The 10,569-nt window shown below is 41.9% G+C and overlaps 1 long non-coding RNA gene across 2 annotated transcripts; it reads right to left on the reverse strand.

Annotated features, from left to right (window-relative positions):
• Window positions 1-2,689: 2,689 nt before the first annotated feature.
• Window positions 2,690-9,629, reverse strand: LOC131829005 (uncharacterized). Of its 2 annotated transcripts, none has more exons than XR_009352664.1 (3): window positions 9,329-9,629; window positions 7,733-7,852; window positions 2,690-3,608 (listed from the first exon to the last, which is right to left on the reverse strand). It is a non-coding gene; the product is annotated as an uncharacterized LOC131829005 (long non-coding RNA). The 2 variants fall into 2 exon arrangements; XR_009352663.1 differs by having other exon boundaries at window positions 2,690-5,030.
• Window positions 9,630-10,569: the final 940 nt, after the last annotated feature.

Genomic DNA, 10,569 nt, shown 5'->3' on the forward strand with positions numbered 1-10,569 from the left:
ATTTCAAGGGGTTGATGCTTTGGTAAGAAGGAAGTTCTAAAGTTCGTGTTCCTCAGGATGCTTCTGGGTAGGAAATGCTATGATGTTGTATGGCAAATAGATGGTTAAAACTCAGGGTGTGATGTGCTACTATCATGCTCTGATTCTCCCTCCCATTAGAAGATAGGTCTTCTGTTCCATTCATCTAAGCTTCAAGCCCAACTGTCAGTGAACTCCCAGTACCAGCTGTCCTCACAAGGGTCAGGGCACAGCTGCCCTCGGTGCTCCTTCAGCCGCATCTCCCCATGTTCCGGAACAATGGCCAACTCCTGTTTTTCTTCAGTAAAACAATGTTTCCGAATGATTCCTTATGGGCAGCCTATCCAAACTGAATAGACTTCTATTACTGCATCATCTCTTATGACTCTTGTGAGGTTATCAATTCTGTATTTACTACATATATCCACATAATCCCCTTCCTTCCTCCCCTTCTCTTATTTTTTCACTTTATTCTTTAAATTTTTGTTTGCATACAATATTATATGAGTTTCAGGTGTACAATGTACTGACTGGATATTTACATACTCTAGGAAGTGGCCCCATAGCTGTCCTAGTTACTACCTGTCACCTGTCATACAAACTTGTCACTATATTATTGACTCTAAATCCTATGTCAAACTTTTCATCCCTGTGATGAATTGTGTCTCCAAATCCCCTTCACCTGCTCTGTCTTTTCAGAACAATGTTTTACGCTGATATCCTATGTATTGTAAAACTCCCCAGACATCTTATAGAGAACTCTGTATATTACACAAATGATAAATATTGCTTATCAACATTATAATACCTCAGCGTTGCAGCATCACATTTCTATAATTTGATAAATATTTAAGTTTTTTAAACATGCCCCTTTTTATGTCAATCAAAATAAATATTCGTATTATCCGCTAAACGATTTCCAAAACAAGCTGGAGTTTTAGGTGGAGGAAGGCACAATTCCAGAAACATTCCCATCAGTCACTGGAAGAATTCAGTGGGAAAGTAATTCAGATTCATCTCATTCTGCAGCTGCTGCTAGCTACATTTCTACATGAAAATATGTTGTGATCCTTGTTCTTTCCTGAAAGAACAGCATGAACGGCCCTTAACACTTTCCTTTATGTGAGGACCAGGAGTGAACTATGAGCCGGTCCGTCAAAGAAGGTTTGGGGCTGTGGCCTTAGGACTCATTTCAAAGGCATAAGCTGAGATTGTAGGTACACGATTCACCACATTCCTGCATTGGGCTCCATTCTGTGTGGCTCAGTGGTCTGGAGGGGTCTTGAGTGGACACTAGCCCTCCCTGGAGAAGCTCATGCTACTAGGTAGCAGCTCACAGAGTCACAGGTGTCAGCTCCCGATTTCCTGATCAGACATACCCATCACCCATCACCCATCACCCTGGATGATGAGCAGTCTCCCCTGCCTCCTGGCTCCATCCCCAGGTAAGTCCTTGGTAAAATGTCCGCCCTTGCAGAGCTTACCAAAACCCTGATCTTTTTCACTGGAGTTGACTAATGTGGCCTTAGCTCTGGAATTCCAAAAGCACTTGCCCTCAGACGCCGATTGTGGCACATGCCCATGGCTGCTGGGCTCTCTGCCTGCACCCTGTCTGACCTCCCTTGGTGGCCCTTCCAAGGAGCCACAGGTCTCCTCCAGGGCCTGTGACCCATCAGGTCTCGACTACTCTCTCCCTTGTGGTTTTGCTGAACTGTGGCTTTCCATCCCACACCCCACTCAGAGCTCTACTTAATAAATGTTAACTTAACAAAATCACAACGCTGAAAAATATGACTTGAATGGCTTTGACAAAACTTGGGCTAAATAATTTCCTAAAACATAAATTGTCTTTATTAATGTTGTATTTTAAACAAAGAGTCAAGATAGGCAATAAAGACTTTCACAAGGGGGGAAAAAAAGTGCTTCTTTTCCATTGAGTGATCCTGAACTGTGGGCACAAGGAGCTCTTGAGAGAGTCTGACATAAATAGAGTGTGTCCATGGGTGTGCGCTCTGGAGAAGGTGATTTGGAAGGACGACCCAAATCCACATGCCTTACGATACAGGTGCTTCATTGCCAGGATTGCCCTGCAAAACGATGTTGAAAAAAATGCACGAGAGTGCCCAGTGTAGTGGATTTTAAGAGTATAACTCTAGAAAAGAATGCTAGGCAGAAAATGGCAGGTTTGAACAAAATATTGCTTATCACTCCACACCATACAGCTTTGTACAACTGGCATACGTTGTTTTAACCTAAAAAATGATGACAATGTTATGAGTTGTTCTGTTCTCCTACATTATACTTTAATGTGATCTGTGTACATTACTAAAATGTAAATATAAATTATGGGGTGGCCGTATGGTAAGAAAAACATAGACGTTGTATGGAGAAACACTGAAACCATTCTCCTCCCTAACTTCTGCCCTAAATTCCACAGACTTGGGAATCATGGCCAAACTAGAGCAATGTTTGTTAAAACTTGTTTAGTTTACTGTAAAGTGTTGTTTACAAAAAAAAAAAAAACCACAAGTGGTTGTTCTATTTTACTGAGAATTCACTCGTTATCATATAGTTTTTGCAACAGAGTCAAACATTCTGCCTTTGAGCTTGGGGTTAATCCCAGGTGTTCTGTTTTCCAAGGCTTAAACACAATGAAGACACAGGTGAACTCTTTTTTTTTTTTTTTAAGTTTTTATTTATTAATTTGACAGAGAGAAATCACAAGTAGACGGAGAGGCAGCCAGAGAGAGAGGGGGGGAAGCAGGCTCCCTGCTGAGCAGAGAGCCCGATGCGGGACTCGATCCCAGGACCCTGAGATCACGACCCGAGCCGAAGGCAGCAGCTTAACCCACTGAGCCACCTAGGCGCCCGAACTCTTGTGGTGACTTGAGAGTTTAAATCCTGGTCCAACGGACTTTCAGGGAATCATGACAACTCTTTATGGGGAGACAAAGTTTTCTTAGTTCCTAAAACATTAGAAATTTCTGATAAGGAACAATCAAAAATAACCGTTTTGGTTTTGGGGTTTTGTTTTTCCCATCACCAGGAAATGGCGCAGGGAGCGGCGGTGGCATCTCCAATACCACAGGACCCTGGGCTAAGGGGGAGGGACGGCCCCGCCAGCTCCAGGGACTGGGCGCACAGGAGTTTTACCAGAAAAGGATCCCCCCAAGCTGGATGGTGCGTGCACATGCGCGTGATGCTGGTGCCAGAAGCTTCCTCTGACCGTATTCAAAATTCACCTTTTCAGCCCAAGCAGCCCTGGCGATGGCGGGCCTTCTCCTCTGTCTCATCACAGAAAACCCTGCTCCTTCCAGAAGTGGCTGCAGCCTTCACAGCAGCTCAGAGATGGGCTGGCCCCATGGGGACTTTGAAACAGTCTTGACAACGAGGAATAATCCATTCACACCCCACAGTGCTTTTTCTTCCTTTAAACAAAACAAGGATCGTGTCGTGCTCGCTTCGGCAGCACATATACTAAAACAAGGATCGTGTCATAACTGCACTCGTGAAAATGAAGGTTTTCAAGAAAATTTCCACAGAAGAGATTTGTCAACATGCCGTGAGTGGTGCCATTGCAACTTGCTCTGCTGATACAGAAATGGTTTTATATTATGCCTCTTTAAAAACATACCGATTGAATTGGTATATAATAAGTGACATAAATTATGGGTTTTAATTTCCAGATAGGGCTAGAAATAGGTCAAATGTGAGTAAAATAAATAACAAAGAGACATTACATTTCAGGTTAAAATTATTGATACAAAACAGACCCCAGTTCTTCATGAACTGCTCTTGTGTTCTCTCTGATCCTTGTGTACTTGCCTTCCCGCTCGGAAAACAGTAGGGGCATGGCCTTCCTGTGCTCAGAACGCACATCTGCCCAGGAGAAGTCCCATAAGTGAAGAACACGGGATACAGGGACACACAATGAAAGTGGGGCTTGCTAGTCACAAACGTCTTACATGTTTTGTAATCCCACCAGTGAGAAGACAGGATGCACCTGTGGACATAGGCTTGCCAACACTCCAGATATGGTCGAAATGTCCTGAACATTTAAGTTCAGTCACTGGGCACACAAGTATTGCAATTTTTAAAAAAATCAAGCTAATATTGATAAAATGAAAACTACAACACCACGAAGATACAAAAGCTCTTCATAGATGAGAAAACCTTGGAAGACATTGCACAATGCCTTTTGTGACCAATATGCATGGGATTCCCCATAGAGGTGCCCTAGGAAAGTAACGGATGTAAGTTATTTTGAGATAAGCAGTTTTCAGGGTCAATAATAGTATCTGCAAAGGCAGACCTCTATTTTGATAACCAAAACCAGGATGCAAAAGGGAAGCCTCTCGTGAGGTGAGGTGAGGCCGGCCCACAGCAGGACAGCCTGGAGGGGAGTTGCTCTTCAGGGCACAGCCTTTTGGAAACTGAAGCCTGTTTCTTAAAAACTGGCCAGTGCTTAGGGCAGTCAGTCCTTATGGAGAGTCCGAGGACAGCACCTGCTGGAGTCCATCCTACTGGAACCCAGTAGGAGCTCGTACTTGCTGGGCTTTGCTGGGCTAAAGACTGCCCCACTGTCAAGGACACCATTCCCTTCTCCAGTCTTACCAGGGATGCTGCCAGCTGCTGTGTGCTGCACCTGGGTGGAGCTGCTGTACTGGAGCCTATTAGGGGTCATTTCACTGGTAATCCAGGCTCCAAGTCAGGCTGGGGGATCCAGGCAGCCAGCCTTGTTCACTGATTTAGTCTCAGCAAATAAACATATTGTTAGGCTTCAAAATAAACCTGATATGTTTAGGAATTTGCATCAAAGTATTTTCCTCAAAATGGACCAAAGACCTAAATGTGGGATGCCTGGGTGGCTCAGTAGGTTAAGAGTGTGCTTTCAGCTCAGGTCATGATCCTGGGGTCCTGGGATCAGAGTGCTACATTGGGCTCTCAGCTCAGTGGGGAGGCTGGTTCTCTTTCTTCCTCTACCTGCTGCTCCCCCTGCTTGTGTTCTCTATCTGTCAAATAAATAAATAAATAAATAAATAAAATCTTTTAAAAAAAGACCTCAGTTTAAGACTTGAAACCATTAACCTCCCGAAAAAAAAAAAATAGACGATAATCTCTTTAGCATCAACTTTAGTTAACAGTTTTCTAGACACGTGTCTTCAGGCAAAGGGAATGAAAGCAGACATAAACGACTGGGATTACATCAAAATAAAGGACTTCTGTACAGTGAAGGAAGCCATCAACAAAGAGAAAAGGCAACCAACTAAATGGGAAAAGGTACCCATAAATGACATATTTAATAAGAGGATAATACCCAAAATATATAAAGAATGTACACAACACCAAAGAAACAGATAATCTGATTAAAATGGCAAAGGAGCTGAACAGACTTTTTTTTTTTTTTAAGAAGACATGTGGTTGCTCAAGAGACACACGAAAGATGTTCAACATCACTTCCCATTTGGGAAATACAAATCGAAACCCCAATGAGACCATCACCTCATCACCACCATCACCTCACACCCGTCAGAATGACTAAACTCAAAAACACAAGAAACGACAAGTGTTGTCAACGATGTGGAGAAATGGGAACTGTTGGTGGGAATGCAAATTGGTGCAGCCACTCAGGAAAACAGTGTGGAGGTTCCTTAAAAAGTTAAATAGAAATACTATAGGATCCAATAATTCTCTTAATGGGTATTTATCCAAAGACAATGAAAACACTAATCCAAAAAGATATGCATACCCTCATGTTCATTGCAGCATTATTTACAATAGCCAAGATATGGAAGCAGCCCCAGTGCCCATCAATAGATGAATGGGTAAGGAAGGTATAATATATTAAATATGTATATAATGGAATACTACTCAGCCATAAAAAAGGGTGATATCTTGCCATTTGTAACAACATGGGTGGACGTAGAGGGTATTATGCTAAGGGAGGTAAGTCAGACAAACAAGGACAAATGCCATATGAGTTCACTTACAGATGGAATTAAAAAATAAATAAATAAACAGACAAAAACTAGAAGTGGACCCATAAATGCAGAGAACAAACTGATGGTTGCCAGAGGGGAGAGGGGTGGGGGAATGGGCAATATGGGCGAGGGGCGTGGGAGTTACAGGCTTCCACTTATGGGATGACTAAGTCACAGGGATGAAAGGAACAGCATAGGGAATATAGTCAATGGCATTATACCAGGGTTGTATGGTGACAGACAGTAGCTATATTCGTAAACACAACATAAGGCATACACTTATAGAATAACCATGTCATATGCCTGAAACTAATGGTACCCTGGGTGTCAACTCTTCTTCAATGAAAAATACATAAAGGGGGCACCTGTGGCCCAGTAGGTTAAGCCCCTGCCTCCCACTCAGGTCATGATCCCAGAGTCCTGGGATTGAGCCCCACATTGGGCTCTCTGCTCAGCAAGGAGCCTGCTTTCCTCTGTCTCTGCCTCCCGCTCTGCCTACTTGTGATCTCTTTCTGTCAAATAAATAAAATCTTAAAAAAAAAAACCCATAAAGCACAATGTTAAAAAATATTTCCCTGCTATAATAACTCTTTACATTTATTGATGTTCTTTGTTTTTCTTTCCTTTATAACTAACTCCAGGGGTGACTGGCTTAGGTTCACTTTCAGAACAAAGCCCAGGATTTGTCATGTGTAACATAACTAGTTTACTCTCTTAATTAGTTGAAGTGTGTGAAACTTCTCTTTATCACCAGTGTAAACATGTTCAATGTGCACGTCCCACATATATTTCATATAACAATAATGAACTATGATGTCTCACACTCTAGGACAATCTGTGAGATTATTTGAACTGATAATTCAGTGATGTTGACACTGAGAAACTCCTTGCCTGGAAATCCACACAAGACACTGGCAACAGCTGATTTATGGTGGTCAGAAACTCACCATGACCCAGGCGGTGTGGAATACAGGTAAACAATACTTGGAAATGCAATTTGATGAAGGCTATTAGTTGTCCTGCAAGGTCCAAGCTCTAATAAGGCAATGGAACTCCATTCTTAGGACCTTGATTAATGAACATCTGTGATCAAACAGCTCATGGCAAGATGTATTGCCCATGACCTGCTGGCCAAGGGCAGCAGAACCAGTTGGTTTCAGTTTGTTGTGGAAAACCCTGCCTCCAATTTACATTGGAGCAAAGAGTGTTTCATAAAAGAAAGATATTCTTTATTCATGATCCCTGACAACCTTCCATTGCAATAAAAATTACACTCTTTCTATATCAGCAGTGCTTTTAAAATTAGGAACCATCTTCTTTCTTTTTTTTCCCCCCTAATTTGCTGCCTACATCCGATTTTCTAGCAACCAAAGGTTTTGGAAGATGGGGAGTGTAATGCCTGCAGAGATCTGCCCCACACTTCCCAGCCCCACACTGCCCAGGCATGGTTTCCTACCCTTAGCACTACTGTCAGCTTGGACTGACAAGTTCTTTAGGTTGGGGGCTGTCCCGTGAAGGGGAGGGTATTAGCAGCATCCTTAGTCTTTGCCCATTAGAAGCCAGTAGCTTTCTCACACCTACTGTGAGAACCAAAAATGTTTGCAGCCTTTCCCCAATGCCCCTGGTCTGGGGCTGGTCCTCCTCCAACTGAGGAAAACTCTGAGGGCCTCCTTCTGCCCCCAGCCCCAGAGCTCCTTGGATGACAGGGGAGATCTTTGCTGTGAAGAGCTCACCATTCAGGGTCTCGCTCCTGCCAGTCAGATCTGCCTCCTTCAGTCCGGTACAGGTGTCGATGGCGAGAGCTCACGCTGACTGCTGATACCCATCTCAGCGTCCGCTTCCCACCGAACGAGCTGTGTAACAGATACAGGATTTCCTCAGTTCACAGAGACACATTTTTACCACACTTTATCATCAGTGAAATCAGAAATCAGATTGTCCTCAAATCGATGGCATGCTATATGTTAATTGGCAGCATGTTTTCTTTATTATGGTAAATAAAATAAGCCTTAAAATGAATCCTGTTTTAGTTGATTAAATATAATAGATAAAATTACAATTTGGCCTGAGAAAACAATGCACTAGCCTCAGATTATGCAATGCTTTAATCAAAATGCTGGCTGGGGAGCAAGGGTAAAATTAGATATCTGTGCTAGCTAACTTTTTACTAGTAATATTTTAGTATCGCAATGATCTATTATTTTATATAGTATATTTAAAATTATTAATCATGAGAGATGATTATGCATGTGGCCATTCACCCAGACACTATGCATGTGTCCAGGTGTATATATCTAATATATGTTTGAATAGATTATAAAGTGATAGATACAAACAAAGCCGCCATATTTTTTAACTCTATTTTCTCATTAAGTTAGTTCTTAAAAATATACATGTGAGAGCCAATGTCCTCTGTTCCACATTCTATTTTTAGCCTCTAGGTCATGACCTGTCTGCACCCCTAACCTACTTCATGGTTTCTCTTGTCCCGAGTCAGACTGTACAGAACTGCAGTTCAAGGCGCATGTCCTGAATACTACCTCTCTCCTCCTTTAGAAACCTTGGCTTCCTTGAAAGCAGTTCAATGTAATTGCCGTCTGCTGGTACGTAATTGTCTGTGATCTGGCATTGGGCTACAGATTCTTTTTTCCTCTTCCAAATCAGTAAATATAATGTGGCTTTTTTCAGCTTTCAAAATTGTGTCTAATTAAAATGGATCTGAATTATTTATGCATTAATGCTCCATTTACTTTTTCAAGATGTTTAAAAAATTTTGAGCTATAGTGAAATTTTCAACATTAAATTCTTCAAAGACTTTCAGTGGAGCCATATCTGTAGATTTAGAAAAGTAGCCATCATTCTCAGGAAAGACAAATTTTTAAAAAGAGTGTTACATAAAACATGGGCTACTTGATAGAGCATCAGTATTAAATAGTCATGGAAATAGATTTCCAATGTGAGGCTGACACCACAGTTGATTGAGAACAAGCTATAAAGTCAAATACTCAAAGTCAAACCATAATTTCAATAATTATATCTTGATAATCACGTGATGGCCTCACCGTGCCCTTGTGCATAAAGTAACAGCCCTTTTATAATGTCATTCGTGGCTTAACTTGGACATTGTAAGGCAAGTGATGGGGCAGCCTTAAATTCTCAGGCAGCCCAGGTCTGTCTGGGTCAGGTCTGAAGCTTCACCTTCCAAAACCCACGACACCTAGAGACCCGAGATCTGTGAGATTTTCGCTCACAAGGCATACGGTGGACTCTGGACCTAGTATCTCAGTTTCTAGCTCAAATAATGACCCAATCAAATGCAATTTAATTACTTTTAGGTCACCATCAATCCGTACACATCTCATGATCTGATCAGTTGATTATAAAAAGACAGAATGCTTCATCACCTCTTTTTTCGGTCAGCAATCAAGACACCGTAATTCTTGCCAGGAGCATATTGATGGCAGCTCTGATGCCCCGCTGACCTTCGTAAAATGCCATCCCATCTGCTCTCAGGTCACATCTCACTGCTAGCAACAGCAGCACCAGCTACTTTCGAAACTGTTGTGACTGGTGCTGCCGGTGGCCCGAGTTAGCTCTGTGATAATGCTAGTTTAATTGAACTGGAGAATGAAATTAGCCCAACTTCCTAAAAAGTTGTTCCAGATACGATGACAAAGGGAAATCGGAAGTGAGCAAGAAAATGGCATTTAAAGAGCAAGCAGACTTTCCTAAAATAAAATAGGTTGACTTAATGAGACCATCTTGAAAAAGTGAGTAAAGCAGTCTTGGCTTTTATTACATTTCAATACATGTCTGTTTCCCTGAAAAACCAAAACAAAAGCAAAAACTAATCACTATGCTTTTTTTTATAAATTGTCAAATTCTGTGTTTTCACGAGTTCCACTTACTTTATAAAGGAAAAAAAAGTCTAAGATTTTTTTTTCTGGTGGTTAAGAATTCAAGTTGAACAAGTGCATACATTTTTCTTTTCTTGCCTTTTTACAAAAGAGCAAAGGGCGTCAGAAACACACGGCGGGGCGTGGAGTACTTCACGGAAGGGTTTCTGTTACAAAATGCACATGCGCTCACCGAGAAGAAAACAGCAGTGTTTCTTGATGCAACTGACACAGAGGATACGTGTTTATATTAGGAGTCAGAGATAAATTATCTGATATTTGTTAGTTTAGTTGTTTTGCTTGTGGGGTCTTTCTTAACCAGGTACTATAATAACAAGAGGCTTGAAGGAGGGCTAACCGGCACATAATATGGCAATGCAGAATCTGGCTCCCACTGTGAATCCACTTCAAGCAGCCGCTCTGGCAACCTCTGTAGCTGTAAACCTGGGGTGTGTAGGCAGGACCGAGCAGACTGATACAAAAATTATTGTTATATTGGTCTCAGCGTTTCTCTTTTCCTTCACTTTCCCAATTACTGTTATTGTTCTTCTATGCGACTTATGCCAAGAAACCGTGCACCTGTATTTAGAGCCTTCCACATTACAGTGGGCCTTAGATCATGATTTATAAGCTTTGTCAGAAATAGGATCTTGAATTTCAAGGGCACTCTCCTT

This window comes from Mustela lutreola, chromosome 4, assembly GCF_030435805.1.
Source record: "Mustela lutreola isolate mMusLut2 chromosome 4, mMusLut2.pri, whole genome shotgun sequence".
Lineage (NCBI taxonomy): Eukaryota > Metazoa > Chordata > Mammalia > Carnivora > Mustelidae > Mustela > Mustela lutreola.